A 16,375-nucleotide genomic window follows, 5' to 3' on the forward strand; every position below is an offset into this window, starting at 1 on the left:
AAGGAGAGACCTAATATTTATTGTGTACTCGGATGATAATTGAGCACATTTAGGGATATTAGGCGACTCCACTGAATTGCCTGAGACCCTGGTTTCAGAGCGAGCCCGTTCCTGTCTTTTGCTCCCAGATTAGTTTTGATATCAAGGATCTCCTTCTGTTATGGTTGAGCAACAATTCGAAATGATGCCTGTAGAGAAATTTCTGTTTAAATCGGAAGGGATGAATGAATTTAATAAGATTTAGGGACTTTTTTTTCGGTGCAATATAATTGCATTCTGTGGCACCTCCAGGCTGAAGGTTCTCTTCAATCCTAAATTCAATTCGATGTATTATTGTGGGTTCATCAATAATGGAAAGCTATGAAGCAGTGTGGCAGTTCCTTGTTGTGCGCTGTGCTTCCTGGGGTACAACGGTGGCTGTATTTCACAAACATTTTACATGGAACATAGAAAATCTCTTACCTCGACGGAGATGCGATTTTTCTCCGTGTCGTGTACCCGTCCCCACTGCGGCCTAACATCGAGGAGTTGGCAGCCTTTTTCTGGAGACCGTGCCGGCGCTCCATGCCGCGGGGGCAGCGCGGTCTTTAACATCGCGGAGCTGCGGCCCTTTGCCGAGGATCGACCGCGGAGAGCTCCAACCGAGGGGCCTGTGGACTCGATATCCCAAAATACACCATCTCACACTTGTTTGGTTTAAAGTCTATTTGACATCGAAGATGGACACAAAGTGCTGGAGTAACTCAGGGGGTCAGGCAGCATCTTTGGAGAAAAAAGAGTGACATTTCGGGTCAGGACCCATCCTTTCTCCAGAGATGCTGCCTGAGCCGCTGAGTTACTCCAGCACTTTGTGACTATCTTGTATAAAGCAGCATCTGCAGTTCCTTTCTACACTCTATACGCCACTTCTTTGTCCAAACTTCCAGCTGATCGACATCCTACTGTCTTCCTCACTGTCCACAACTCCACCAATATTCATGTCGTCGGCAAATCTATTAATCGGACTACCAAATGGAGGAGTTGGCGGCCTGGAGTTCCTGGAGACCGTCCCAACGCTTCATGCCGCGGGCGCGGCGCGGACTTTAACATCGCGGAGCTGCGATCCTTCGCTGAGGATCGACTGCGGAGAGCTCCAACTGCGGGGCCTGTGGACTCTAACACCGTGAAGCCCGCGGTCTCTGGTAACAAGAGGCCGACTCGGGAGCTCTGTGCCGCGGAGAGAGTTTCAATCTGTACCAACGCGGGAGTTTTGATCATCCCGACGCGAGGGCCTCGGACAGTCGGCAGCGGCGACTGCAGACGGTTCAACAGCCCCGACCGCGGGTGAACAAAGAGGAAGCTGATTGAACTTTATTACCTTCCATCACAGTGAGGAATGTGGAGACCCCTGTGGTGGATGTTTATGTTAAATGTCATTTTATGTGGCTGTGTCTCTTGTTGCTGTTTACTTAGTATGGCTGTACGGTAACTCAAATTTCACTGTACCTTAATTGGTACACATGACAATAAATTGAATCTTGAAATCTTGAACAGTACAGCACAGGAACAGGCCCTTTGGCCCACAATGTCAGTACTGTACCGAACATGATGTCAAGATAATCTAATCTTACCTGCCTGCACATGATCCATACCCCTCCATTCCCTGCATATGCACCTGCCAATCTAAAAACATCTTAGTCACCACTATTGCATCTGCGTCCACCACCACCCCTGGCAGCGTACTTCAGACACCCACCATGGTCTCTGGTAAGAAGAGGCCGACTGTGTATAAAAACTTGTCCCACACATCTCCTTCAAACTTTGCTCCTTTCACCTTGCAGCAATGATCGTTAGTCTTTTGTAGAAATGAGGAACTGCAGATGCTGGCTTACAAAAAAAAAGACACAATGCACTGGCGTAACTCAGTTCCTTTCCCCATTTGGGGGAAAATTGGGAAAAAATGAAATGCTAGAGGGCAGAGCAGTCAGGTAAAAGGAACCGAGTTACTCCAGTGCATTAAAGGAGACGTGCAGGGGCAAGTTTTTATGCACAGAAGGTAATGTTTAATTAAGTCAGTGCATGTGAATGGCAGTTAATATATAGGTCAGAAAGCTATTCGGAAGACAACATACATTTTTGCCTTTATAATTGAGAGGTTTTGAGTGTCTTTCTGAAATTAGATCGGATTTTGGTAAGCCAACCTCTGGAGTGTAGAGTACAGTTTATGTCTCCTCACGTAAAAAAATATATATATAAATGACAGTGAATTAGCTGAGAAGATCCCAGTTTGTCTGTTAAACTGATGCCCTCTACAATGGTGAGAACTATGTGCTGCACTTTGTATCTATCCCTTTGCACTATCTATTGTACTTGAGTTTGACACGATTGCATTTATGTTGTGGGACTGTCATATGTTGAAAGACTGGAGCGACTGGGCTTGTACACACTGGAATTTAGAAGGATGAGAGGGGATCTTATTGAAACGTATAAGATTATTAAGGGATTGGACACGCTAGAGGCCGAAAACATGTTCCCAAGGTTGGGGGAGTCCAGAACCAGGGGCCACAGTTTAAGAATAAAGGATAGGCCATTTAGAACGGAGATGAGGAAAAACGTTTTCACTCAGAGAGTTGTAAATCTGTGGAATTCTCTGCCTCAGGAGGCAGTGGAAGCCAATTCTCTGGATGCTTTCAAGAGAGAGCTAGATAGAGCTCTTAATGATAGCGGAGTCAGGGGGTATGGGGAGAGGGCAGGAACAGGGTACTGATTGAGAATGATCAGCCATGATCACAGTGAATGGTGGTGCTGGCTCAAAGGGCCGAATAGCCTCCTCCTGCACCTATTGTCTATGTATAGTATTATCTGATCTCTTTCTGACAGCAAGCAAAACCAAGCGTTTCACACATGACAATAAACTGAAAACCTAAGTGATGCAATGCAAATACGGACACAAAATGCTGGAGTAACTCAGCGGGTCAGGCAGCATCTCTGGAGAAAAGGAATGTGACATTTTGGGTAAAGACCCTTCCACAGCCTGAACTCTTTGTTTGAGGAAGGGTCTCGACCCGAAACATCATCTACTCCATTTTCTCCAGAGATGCTGCCTGACCCACTGAGTTACTCCAGCATTTTGTGTCTATCTTCGGTGTTAATCAGCATCTGCAGTTCCTTCCTACACAATTCAAATACAGGCATGGAAATTCACCCCTGAAGAACTACCAAATCACTACCTAAATATGTGTGATTCCTTCTTACGGAATTTATTTGGGAGGGGGTGGGGTGGAGTGGAGGGGGGGGGGGTGGGGGGGCTGTGGTAAATACAATTTTTGTTTTCCAACTCACATTAATTGAGCAATGACGCAGCCTCGCATTCGAGACAATCACGATACTGAACACAAACACAGAATGCAAATTCCACTCGCACCCCTGCAATGAGGGTTCGTGATGTTTTGCTCGAGAAGAAAGGAGGTTTTAGTTATTCGTTCTCACAGGGTAGTTGAAGATAGCAAGGCAGCATAAATTGGCTTGACAGCCGTGAAGCCTGCTCAGACACTTAAGGGCTAATCGATCCCAGCACGAGGTATATAGGGCAAAGTCATCTGTGGAGGACACGCGTGAACACATTTTAAAAACGACAAACATAACTTTCTGCTGGTGCCAGCTCGCAAATTATCAGCGTCATTACCAGATTCATTGCTTGCCTCTGGGGGATTTGAACTTGTGACCCTCAGATCTCAGGATCAATACACTACCAGACTTCGCTGAAAGAAATCAGGCAATAATTACATTAATGGGACCCAACCAACAACACGTGTCGCATTTTTAATGTAGCCAAACATATCGAAGCAAGATGTATAACAGACAAAATCTCACCCCAGGTCCCATAAGGAGATGTTGGGGCTGAGAACAAAATGCTTGGTGAAAGAGGGGATTTAAGGAGCATGTTCATAAGTGCTAGGGGTGGAATTAGACCGTTCTATCATGGCTGATCTACCTTTAGGCTTGTATACACTGGAATTTAGAAGGATGAGAGGAGATCTTATCGAAACGTATAAGATTATTAAGGGGTTGGACAGGTTAGAGGCAGGAAACATGTTCCCAATGTTGGGGGAAGTCCAGAACAAGGGGCCACAGTTTAAGAATAAGGGGTAGGCCATTTAGAACTGAGATGAGGAAAAACTTTTCCAGTCAGAGAGTTGTGAATCTATGGAATTCTCTGCCTCAGAAGGCAGTGGAGGCCAATTCTCTGAATGCACTCAAGAGAGAGCTAGATAGAGCTCTTAAGGATAGCGGAGTCAGGGGGTATGGGGAGAAGGCAGGAACGGGGTACTGATTGAGAATGATCAGCCATGATCACATTGAATGGCGGTGCTGGCTCGAAGGGCCGAATGGCCTCCTCCTGCACCTATTGTCTATTATCTATTGTCTATTTTCCTCTCAACCCCATTCTCCTGCCTTCTCCCCATAACCCCCGACACCCGTACGAATCAAGAATCTGTCAATCTCCGCCTTAAAAATATCCATTGACATGACCCCCACAGCCTTCTGTGGCAAAGAATTCCACAGATTCACCGTCCTCTGACTAAATTCCCCGCCTCATCTCCTCCCTAAAGGAACGTCCTTTTTTTTCTGAGGCTGTGGCCTCTGGTCCTAGACTCTCCCACTAGTGGAAACATCAGGTAATGAGGTGGATGTTGTTAAGGGAGAGAACCCAAGAACGGCTAAAAGCTGATATGCTACTGTGGGGGGAATAAAGTCAGCATGCTCAAGAAACCTATATGGAATTGAGGATGATGTTTCGGGTGGGAGTCGTCAGGGAAGAGGGTGTTGAATGGTGTAGTGTGGGTTGGTGGAGTAATTGAGCTGGAGATGAGTAGAGGTCTGATTTAGGGATACAGCGCGGAAACAGGCCCTTCGGCCCACCGAGTCCGCGCCGACCAGCGATCCCCGCACACCAACACTATCCTACACACACTGGGGACAATTTACATTTATATCACGCCAATTAACCTACAAGCCTGTACGTCGTTGGAGTGTGGGAGGCAACCGAAAATCTTGGAGAAAACCCATTCGGTCACGGGGAGAACGTACAAACTCCGTACAGACAGCATCTGCAGTTGGGATCAATATCAGGGCTCCGGTGCTGTAAACGCTGTAAGGCAGCAACTACAGTGCTGCCCAAATGTTGTTCCTGTAATTCTATTGTTCCAGTAAAAAAGATTTCGTTTTGGACAAATTGGTGTGAGGGGAAAGGCGTGGATGACTAGGGAATGGAGTTGGTCAACTGAAGACAGTGGCTTTGTGATTGACATTGTAATTGGAGTTGATTTATTAGCCAAGTATGTAAAAACATACAAAGAATTTCATTTGGTCTTCCTCGTAGGTATTTTGAGCAAATTAGCTCATCCTGTGGTACTTTTCAGACCGGTCAGGCTGAAGAGAGCCTACTTCTTCTTTCGTGTCCATCATCTACGTTTCAAATGTTGACATCGCTGTCATCGTCCGTCCCAAAAAGGGCGCAAGCTTCCGGCGACAATCAGTGGGAGCCGTCACTTGTACAGTAGATGATGGTGGTGGCAGAATTAGCTCACGACACTTCCAGCTTCCAGCCCTGCGACGTGGACGCTGCTGCTATGGGGCCAAAGAGAGACTGAGGGTTCAAGTAAGGTAACTGGATGCAGACAGCACACAGATGGAAACCAGCAGGTAGAGACACATAATGCTGGAGTAACTCAGCGGGATGGGCAGCATCTCTGGAGAGAAGCAATGGGTGATGTTTCGGTTCGAGACCCTTCTTGCTCCTTGCCTTTGACGTTATCAAGGGGCAGAGTGTGAAGGAGAAATGGAAGGAACCTGAGGACAGATCCTGGAGGATGGGGCAAGCACAAGAAGAGAAACAACCACAAATGTTTCTTGGCCTCCAATGGATACTGATCCAAGATGGTGCCCAACCCGGGTGACTCTTTGTGTGCCAGTCACAGGAGTGGATCTACCATCAGGCATCACAGTCGCTCCACTCTTTTAAATCTCGGCTCCAACAGAGACTGTGGATGGCTCGATTGTAATCACGTATTGTCTGCTGACTGGTGAGCACGCAACAAAAGCTTTTCACTGTACCTCGGTACACGTGACAATAAACTGAACAAAACATGAGAATGGAACCAGGCAAGTCCAGCCCCACCATTTGTACCTCTGATGCTGCTGGATGTTTTCATCATACCTGTTCCTCACTGTACTTATGCATATGACAATAAAGTCAAATCAACAGGAAGAGAAAGTCAATGAAGTTACAATTGGTGTTAAAGCTGGATCTATACAACATCTTTATCGTAGCAAAGGTTCTTCACAAGCATGCAACTGGAAATTTGACAGACGGATAACAGTTCTGATGACCATTTAAGTAGTTCTGAAATCGGAGAGGCATGGAGACATGCTTGGGGCGTGAAGTTTAAGTGTTAAAATGGGATTCTTTGTAACTTTGTTCGCGCCCTTTATGTGGCGGCTCTTTGCATACCTTGGGTATGCAAAATGAAGAATATCACTGTGACTGTCACATGTAACAGTGAAATATTCATTCATTCATTCATTCATTCATTCATCCGAGTTTGAAGTTGCCTTGGCATAACTATCAATCGTCAGGTAAAGGAGATCACGAATATATGGAAAGACACATGGTGCTGGAATAACTCAGCGGGTCAGCCAGCATCTCTGGAGAATGTGGATTGGTGACTTTTCAGGTTTTCAGAAATTGGAACGATACAGAGAAGATTAGCACGGCCCCTGCACAAGGACGCTAGGCAAGTTCGCGAAGCGTTAAATCCACCTCTCAAGGATATACGGGATTGCCAGGGTGTATAAATACGCAATAATGATTTTATTAGCGTTAGGCAAAGCTCTGTCACCGTAGGATTTTGGTGAATGTTGCAAGCTCTTGCATATTATGGATCCTGGTCATCTACAAAGGACAGTGCCAAGATCAGGTTCTTTAATTATTTCTAAGCAACATGCAGGTTTCAATGGAAGCTGTCAGAAGGTTAAAACGAATGGTACTCACCCTGTCAGAATTTAGCGTTCGCCTAAATAGCTAATTATATTGCAATTAACTGTCAATTTCCAACACTGCCTCGGGCAGTCATATCTTAAGAAGCAAAAAAAGATAATTACTATTAAATTGTCAACTGTGAAATAATACCTTTTTTTCCTAAATGATAGATTAGGATCGCAACTTTGCTTTCGTATCACATTAGAATTCCAGCAGCAGTGAATTACACTCACATTTGTCATTATCATAGCTTGAGGCTGGTTTTAAAAGTTATTACACACGGAAGCCTGGGTAGTTAGATGTCACTGATGGCAGGAAGATTTATAAGCGTTTGTTGTGTATTAAGTCGTTGTAGGGCTTGTTTCAAGACCGTTGAAAGTGCACTCCAGCCTCACCCGTGGTGAAAGGCTGCTTTGATTTCCAAACAAGACTCGAGACTTGAATGTTTTATCTTCACATGTACCGACAGTGGTACGGTGAAATTCTTAGAAGAAGAATGAATGGGCGTTGAACTGCACGCGCTGGTTTACAAAAGAAGACACAAAGTGCCGGGGTAACTCAGCGGGTCAGGAGAACGTGGCTAGGTGACGTTTCAGGGGGATCCTTGTTCAGACTGATTTTCGGGGGGTGGGGATAGAAAGCTGGGGTAGAGAGGAGGGGCAGGACAAAGCCTGGCAGGGTAATAGTCCGACACAGATGTGTCACAGGGTTATTTGATAGGTGACGAGCAAAGGCCAGAGATGGAAAGACAAGGAGGTGTGAGACAAAAGGTTTGAAGAGTTGTGAATTAAGAAGCTTGAGGAAGGAATGGAGGGGGGGTGTGGGGGAGAAATAAGTGCAAGTCTCGGTGGGGCGCAGAGAAACCCACCTGGAAGTTCTTGATTAGAACGGGTGTCAGGGTTATGGGGAGAAGGCAGGAAAATGGGATTAGGAGGCAGAGATCACCAAACGTCACCTATTCCTTTTCTCCGGAGATGCTGCCTGGCCTGTCGAGTAACTCCAGCTTTTTGTGCCGGTCCAAGGATTTATGTTGCATTTGTGCATGTTTCAGTGCTCTCTCCTTGATAAATCACTTCTTGCTCTAAATGAGGAACTCTCGAGGCAACCTGGTGTACGAGTATCCTCATTTAACCTTCCCCTACCACAGCAGATGTCCAAACCTACATTGCAATCATTGATCTCCTTCCAGAGGTATTGTACCGTGACTAAGTGTTACACAGGAAGGCATGGTGACCAATTTCCCTTCATAGCATCCATGAGATAAATATTCTTTTTAATGTGTTTCTTGTAACAGAACTTGATGAATAAATATAGCCAAGGGTTTGGATATAATCAGCTTTTTTTTTTGTAACAGTCCCTTACAGGAGAGAGCACGTATAATTCAAACCCGATACATCTCTGGTAAGATATAAACTCTGCTTAAACTAACAACCCACGGGAGATGATAGTTGTCCCTCAATTGACATTAAAAATCTGGAAAGGCTTGCAGACTAAAGTAGCTGTGAAGTGAAGATATTTTTTTTCCCCCTTTATTTGAGCAGTCTGGCCACTGATTCGTTTGGTAGTATAAAGCTAAGGATTGACACAAAGTGCTGGAGTAACTCAGCGGGTCAGGCAGCACACCTCTGGAGGAAAAGGATGGGTGACGTTTAGGGTTGGGACCCTTTATCAGGCTGAACGTCGAGGGTGGGGGTGAGGGGGGTGAAGAGCTGGAGGTGAGAAAAGACGCAGGACCAAACAGGACCTCAGGCAGGCTGGTGCCCTGGTAAACCCATTGTTGGCTAGGGAAGACAATAGACAATAGGTGCAGGAGGAGGCCATTCGGCTCTTCGAGCCAGCACCGCCATTCAATGTGATCATGGCTGATCATTCACAATCAGTACCCCGTTCCTGCCTTCTCCCCAAACCCCCTGACTCCGCTATCCTTAAGAACTCTATCTAGCTCTCCCTTGAATGCATTCAGAGAATTGGCCTCCACTGCCTTCTGAGGCAGAGAATTCCACAGATTCACAACTCTCTGACTGAAAAACCTTTTCCTCATCTCAGTTCTAAATGGCCTAACCCTTATTCTTAAACTATGGCCCGTTGTTCTGGACTCCCCCAACATTGGGAACATGTTTCCTGCCTCTAACGTGTCCAACCCCTTAATAATCTTATATGTTTCGACAAGATCTCCTCTCATCCTTCTAAATTCCAGTATAAGAAAATAACATTTAAATAAAATAAAATATAATTCTAAATTCCAGCGTATACAAGCCTAGTCGCTCCAGTCTTTCAACATATGACAGTCTCGCCATTCCGGGAATTAACCTAGTAAACCTACGCTGCACGCCCTCAATAGCAAGAATAGGAAGGTGTGATCTCAAGAGGGAGACAATATGGTGAAGTGTGGAACTGGTAAAATGACTAGGGTGGAGGAAGGGAGCAAGGGGGGAGGGGAGGGGAGTGTTAGTAGAAGTTACTTAAAATTAGAGAATTGAACGTTCATGCCGCTGTTTTGTACACTATCCAAGCTCATTAAGAGGTGATGTTTTTCCATTTTGCGCATGGCCTCACTCTGCCAATGGAGGAGGCCCAGGACAAAAAGGATTACTACTGGGCCGAGAGCTGTGTGTTAATTAATGTTTGCAGCTGCGGTTGGATTGCATTCCAAAATAATGTTTACTTCATCCAAAGGATTTAGATCTTTTAACGTGTCTTGCCTTAAGCCGTCAATGCTTTTAATATAGATGTGATTAATTGCTCTACTTCCACGTAGACCTGAAGAAATTCAGCATGCCTCAATTGACTCTTACCAATTTTTAGAGGCGCAGCGTAGAATGCTTCCTCTCGGGATGCATCACTTGGATCGGCAGCACCTCTGCCCAAGACTACAATAAATCGCGGCGCAGTGGTAGAGTTGCTGCCTTATAGTGCCAGAGACCGAGATTCGATCCTGACTACGGGTGATGTCGGAACGGAAGTTTGTACGTTCTCCCCGTGACCGCATCGGGTTTTCTCCGGGTGCTCCAAAGACGTACAGGTTTGTAGGTTAATTGCCTTCGGTAAAAATTGTAAATTGTCCCTAGTGTGTGCGGTTGGCACGGATCCTGTGGGCCGTAGACCTGTTCTGTTTTGCATCTCTAAACTAAACTAAAAGTTGCTTCCTCTACTCTGCGTGTGTATAAAGAAACAATGGTGACATTTCAAAGAAGGCAGAGCATTCATCTTGCATCCTGCTGAAAATTATTATGTCATGCAAATCATTGGTTATTTAGCTCTTTTTTAAAAAGATTGTCTGCAGTTTACAAATTAGTTTTCTTATTTTCATACCTTGCAGAAGTGGATAACTTAAAAAAGTAATGAATTTACCGTGGAAGGAGCTATATAAATGCAAATTTTTCTTGGTATTTCCGTGTCCTATGGGCTGGAAATCTTGTGCATTGCTTGTTGCGAGCCTGTCCTGTGAAATGTGTTGGGGATTTTCAATTCCCCTTAAACGTGACGTGCGGTGCGGTGGCACAGCGGTAGAGATGCTGCCTGACAGTGGCCGAGACCCAGGTTCGATCTTGACCACGGATGCTGTCTGCACGGAGTTTGCACGTTCTCCCTGTGACCGCGTTGGTTTTCTCCGGGTGCTCCGGTTACCTCCCACATCCCCAAAGATGGACATGTTGGTAGGTCTGAAGAAGGGTCTCGACCCGAAACCTTGGCCTATACGTTTTCTCCAGAGATACAGCCTGACCCACTGAGTTAATCGTTTATGCATTTGGTGTAAACCAGCATCTGCAGTTCCTTCGTACACAGGTTAATTGGCTTCAGTTGGGATCGTAAAGATTGTCCCCTGTGTGTAGATTTTTTTAGAGATACTGCGCGGAAACAGGCCCTTCGATCCACCGAGTCCAGCGATCCAGTCCAGCGATCCCCGCACATTAACACTATCCTACACACACTAGGGACAATTTTTACATTTACCCAGTCAATTAACCTACATACCTGTACGTCTTTGGAGTGTGGGAGGAAACCGAAGATCTCGGAGAAAACCCACGCAGGTCACGGGGAGAACGTACAAACTCCGTACAGACGGCGCCCGTAGTCAGGATCGAACCTGAGTCTCCGACGCTGCATTCGCTGTAAGGCAGCAACTCTACCGCTGCGCCACCATGCCGTGTAGGATAGGGGAGATCGCGAGTTGGGGCCAAAGGGCCTGTTTCTCCGCTGTGTTGCTAAAATCTAAGTCTAATTCAGCGAAACATATGTGCCAAATGGATAACTGCGGCTAGTAGCCACAGAATAATGGCAAGCCAAGGTTGTGTCTGTGCCACGTGGCTGGGGATGAATAAAGCAGGCTTCACTCTGGGCCTAATGGTGCAGTCCCTACTGTGCCAGCGTGTGATTTGGATGACGGGTGCCCGAAATGGGAATTGTTCCATTTCCCAGGACGCTCATCTCCTGCCTCAGTGAGCACAAAAATACATTTCTGTGGAGAATCTGCAAAGCTGGCAGATTGCTGTACCTGAAATTTAATTTCAGTGGTTTGCGGACGCTGCAGAGGTTCAAAGGCCCTGCAAGCAGACATCTTGAATCTTATCTAGTAGTAACCAATTTCATGCTTGGTGATTGCAAAGGCATGTTACTGAGACTGATTGAATGGTTCGAAGCTACTACAGTGACATGAAAATCCATGTTGCCATGTCATTAGATGGCTCTCCAATTATGTGAGGTACATCATGAAAAAAAAGTATTTCCAGCAGTTTTTTTTTACATTAGTCTTTGTCAGCTGGGACTCAGTGGTAACTCCTGCCACTGGCACGATGGCGCAGCGGTAAAGTTGCTGCCTTACAACGCCAGAGACCCAGGTTCAATCCTGACCTCGGGTGCTGTCTGTACAGAGCTTATACGTTCTCCAAGTGACCGCGTGGGTTTTCTCAGTGTGCTCCGGTTTCCTCCCACGCTCCAAAGACGTACGGTGTATGGGGTGATCGCTGGTTGGCGCGGGCTTCGTGTGCCGAAGGACCTGTTTCCGCGCTGGATCGCTAACGTCTCTCTGAAGTAAAGTAAAACAACCAGAAAGTTGAGGGTGTAATATTGAGGCTGGCACTCCATTGCACCTGAGGGCAGTGGAGATGATGTTTGCTGGTTAAATCAGAGAACGCTTTGTAATTTTAGTTTAGATTAGTTTAGAGATACAGCGCAGAAACAGGCCCTTCGGCCCACCGAGTCCGCACCGACCAGTGATCCCCGTACATTAACACTATCCTACACACACTAGGGACGACTTACATTTATACCAAGCCAATTAACCTACAAACCTGTACGTCTTTGGAGTGTTGGAGGAAACTAAAGGTCTCGGAGAATAATCACGCCGTCACGGGAAGAACGTACAAACTCCATACAGACAGCACCCCTCGTTAGGATCGAACCCGGGTCTCTGACGCTGTAAGACAGCATCTCTACCACTGCACCACCATGCCGTCAGTAATCTCTGGAAGAAGCAGTTCTCCTGGCACTACTTGGAAGTAGGTGTGAAGCATTCTCACAGATCTCCCAGCTAATATTTGTTCCCCAATCTACACTCAAAGAAAGACGAGTCAAGTCAAGTTCTTAAAGTTTTAGGAGCAGAATTAAGCTATTTTGTCTATACTGTGATACCTATCTAATCTAGTCTCAATCACTCACATTAGGCCTGTATCATTCCTACTCCTTTACTATCCAAATACATTCTCCCTCAATCAGTCTGAAGAAGAGTCTCGACCCAAAACGTCACCCACTCCTTCTCTCCAGAGATACTGCCTGCCCCGCTGAATTACCAAAGCATTTTGTGTCTACCTTCGATGCAAACCAGCATCTGCAGTTCTTTCCTAAACATTCTCCCCTTCATTGAAGAAGGGGGCCGCCTGAAGAAGGGGCCCAACCCCAAAAGTCATCTGTTCATTCCCCCCACGGATGCTACCTCAGAAATTAATACGTTTTGGAGCGGAATGAGGCCATTTGGCCCATCGAGTCTACTCCGCCATTCAATCATGGCTGATGTATCTTTCTCTCTCAACCCTACTCCTGACACCCTTACTAATCAAGAATATGTCAATCTCCAACTTACAAATATCCATTGACTTGGCCTCCATAGCCGTCTGTGGCAATGAACTCCACAGATTCACCAACCTTTCAGTCCTTTTAGAATATTGTAGGTTTCTATGAGATCCTCTATCATTGAAGACAGGATGCCTTTGCCATGATACTTCTTCCATTGCAGACACATTCCTCTAAGACAGCTTTGAAGCGTGGGACCGTCCTGTGCACACTGGCAGCCTAGTTATCATCATAAGGACAGCACCTATGATTTCCACAGCGTTTCAAGTACTCTATGATGTCCTGAGGTTATGATGATCTTGCGGGAAGGAATGAGCAGAAAGGAACTGCAGATGCTGGTTTACACCGAAGACAAGACACATAACGCTGGAGTAACTCAGCAGGACAAGCAGCACCTCTGGAGAGAAGGAACGGGTGACGTTTCGGGGTCGAGACCCTTCCCCAGTCTGGGGAAGTCATCCATTCCTTCTCTCCAGAGATGCTGCCTGTCCCGCTGAGTTTCTCCAGCATTGAATGCCAGCTAACTGATCAACGCAGAGTGACAAAGAAATATAGGAACCCAAAGCTGCCCAAATGCCAGAGCAGTAAATATCACATAGATCAAGTTCATCAAATGAGGAGCATCACACAGCCCGAGCTGTTATAGAACTTCTACCCCGAGACCCCTCAAGTCTGTTGATTTACAAAACACAGCTATCTGTAAATGTCAGAAGATCTTCCTCCAAAAGAAAAATACGCCCAGAGGCTTCAAGTCTCAAAAATCTGCTGCCGTCCTTCTGAGTGCTACAAATTAGATGAGCGACCTTGCGCCGAGATGCAATCAATAGCAAGTGAGGGAATTGAAAAAGAAAACAAAATCATCCATCCTACCGTTCCTCAGGCATCCTGCAGCATGCACCAATGAATAATCCGAGGAAGAACCTGCCAGAGTAGTTTACAGATCTTTGGCAGCAGGCTATCACGTCTCAGATCCTCACACATATATCCTTCTAAACGTCGAGCAGCGTGCATTAGAAAGGATCTGCCTGGTGACTCCCTCTGCTCCACTGGGATGGGTTCTTCTTGGCTGTGGAGTTAACGCTGCCTTTGATGGGCCACACTTGGGCCCACGGGTTTATAAATCAGAGGAATTGTTTTCTGGAGCACGTGCCTGCCTGCAAGAATGCTCTGAAAATTTGTTAACCATTTAACAAGAAGTGTAGGATCAGGGAGGTTCTGCTGCAGTTGTACAGGGCATTGGTGAGACCACACCTATACACTGGGATCAGCCAATCTTCCCTGTCCCGCCTGCAACTGGTCCAAAACGCCGCAGCGAGACTCCTGACGGGTACCCGTAAAAGGGACCACATCACCCCGATTCTGGCCTCTCTCCACTGGCTCCCTGTACGGTACAGAATCAACTTCAAGCTCCTCCTATTCACGTATAAAGCCCTAAATGGACACTCCCCCCCCTACATCAAAAATCTTCTAACCCCCCTCTCTAACTCCAGGTCCCTCAGATCGGCCGACTTGGGGCTATTCACTATCCCACGGTCTAGGCTTAAACTCAGGGGTGACCGCGCTTTTGCGGTTGCAGCTCCTAGACTGTGGAACAGCATCCCTCTCCCGATCAGAACTGCCCCCTCCATCGACTCCTTTAAGTCCAGGCTCAAAACATATTTCTACTCCCTAGCGTTTGAGGCTCATTGAGGAGGCGCTGTGAACTGTTTGCGTGCTACTGTATGTTTTCATTTTTTTTTCTATTGGAACCTAATCAAATGTACAGCACTTTGGTCAACGTGGGTTGTTTTTAAATGTGCTATACAAATAAAATTGACTTGACTTGACTTGACACCTGGAGTATTGCGTACAGTTCTGGTCTCCTAATCTGAGGAAAGACATTCTTGCCAAAGAGGGAGTACAGGGAAGGTTCACCAGATTGATTCCTGGGATGGCAGGACTTTCATATGAAGAAAGACTGGATAGACTCGGCTTGTACTCGCTGGAATTTAGAAGATTGAGGGGGGATCTTATAGAAACTTACAAAATTCTTAAGGGGTTGGAGAGGCTAGATGCAGGAAGATTGTTCCCGATGTTGGGGAAGACCAGAACAAGGGGTCACAGTTTAAGGATAAGGGGGAAGTCTTTTAGGACCGAGATGAGAAAGTTTTTTTTCACACAGAGAGTGGTGAATCTGTGGAATTCTCTGCCACAGAAGGTAGTTGAGGCCAGTTCATTGGCTATATTTAAGAGGGAGTTAGATGTGGCCCTTGTGGCTAAAGGGATCAGGGGGTATGGAGAGAAGGCATGTACGGGATACTGAGTTGGATGATCAGCCATGATCATATTGAATAGCGGTGCAGGCTCGAAGGGCCGAATGGCCTACTCCTGCACCTATTTTCTATGTTTCTATGTTAATCATTTCAGCTTGACGCATTTATTTGAAACGACGTTCGCCTGCCACATTGCGTTTTCTTTGGAGATAGGAACTACACACGGCCGATTTGCGCAGAACAAGACTCCGTAGGCAGCACTGCGATAATAACCAGGTCGTAAAAGGGATCTGTAGTAGGAGCTGCCTCAAAAAGGCAGCAAGCATCAATGATTCAATTCAATTCAATGATACTTTATTGTCACGTGTACAATAAAACTCCATGTTTTTGCATGCAATGCACAAAGTATGCCAAGAGTCGCCACGTATCTGGCACCGACAAAGTTACAGAGTACTCATTATAGTCCCGATTGTCCCTCTTTGTTCTCAGTGCCCCCCATCCCCCGCCGGGCCCCTCCACTTTGTTCTCAGTGCCCCCATCCCCCGCCGGACCCCTCCCCTTTGTTCTCAGTGCCCCCCATCCCCCGCCGGGCCCCTCCCTTTTGTTCTCAGTGCCCCCCCATCCCCCGCCGGGCCCCTCCTCTTTGTTCTCAGTGGCCCCCCCGCCAGGCCCCTCCTCTTTGTTCTCGGCTGCCCCCCACCCCTTGCCGGGTCCCTCTTTATTTTCCAACACCAACCGCACCAATCTGACCACACTCTCAGTTCACTCCTACCATCAGGAAGTTGACACAGGAGCTAGAAATACAGTGACGACCAGTTTCAAGAACAGCTTCTTCCCAACATCTATCAGGCTTTCGAACACCACACCACACAAACGTCAATTATGAACAATGGACTGCCTTCGGTTGCACAAAGGACTACGGGCTTTTTTATGTTGGATTCTTGTTTATTATATATTTATCTACAGCTATAGAGCGTTTGACGGCACTGGGCCTGTACTCGCTGGAGTTTAGAAGAATGAGGGGGGACCTTAT

General features: G+C 46.5%; 1 protein-coding gene and 1 non-coding gene across 4 annotated transcripts in view; both read left to right on the top strand.

The window, feature by feature from the left end:
• Positions 1-16,375, top strand: part of pigk (phosphatidylinositol glycan anchor biosynthesis, class K) — a 128,731-nt gene that overhangs the window by 71,724 nt on the left and 40,632 nt on the right. The gene's annotated exons all lie outside the window — the stretch shown is intronic.
• Positions 6,702-6,804, top strand: LOC144598419 (U6 spliceosomal RNA). Its single transcript, XR_013547863.1, has one exon. It is a non-coding gene; the product is annotated as a U6 spliceosomal RNA (small nuclear RNA).

This window comes from Rhinoraja longicauda, chromosome 11 (assembly GCF_053455715.1).
Source record: "Rhinoraja longicauda isolate Sanriku21f chromosome 11, sRhiLon1.1, whole genome shotgun sequence".
In the NCBI taxonomy this organism is placed as follows: domain Eukaryota; kingdom Metazoa; phylum Chordata; class Chondrichthyes; order Rajiformes; family Arhynchobatidae; genus Rhinoraja; species Rhinoraja longicauda.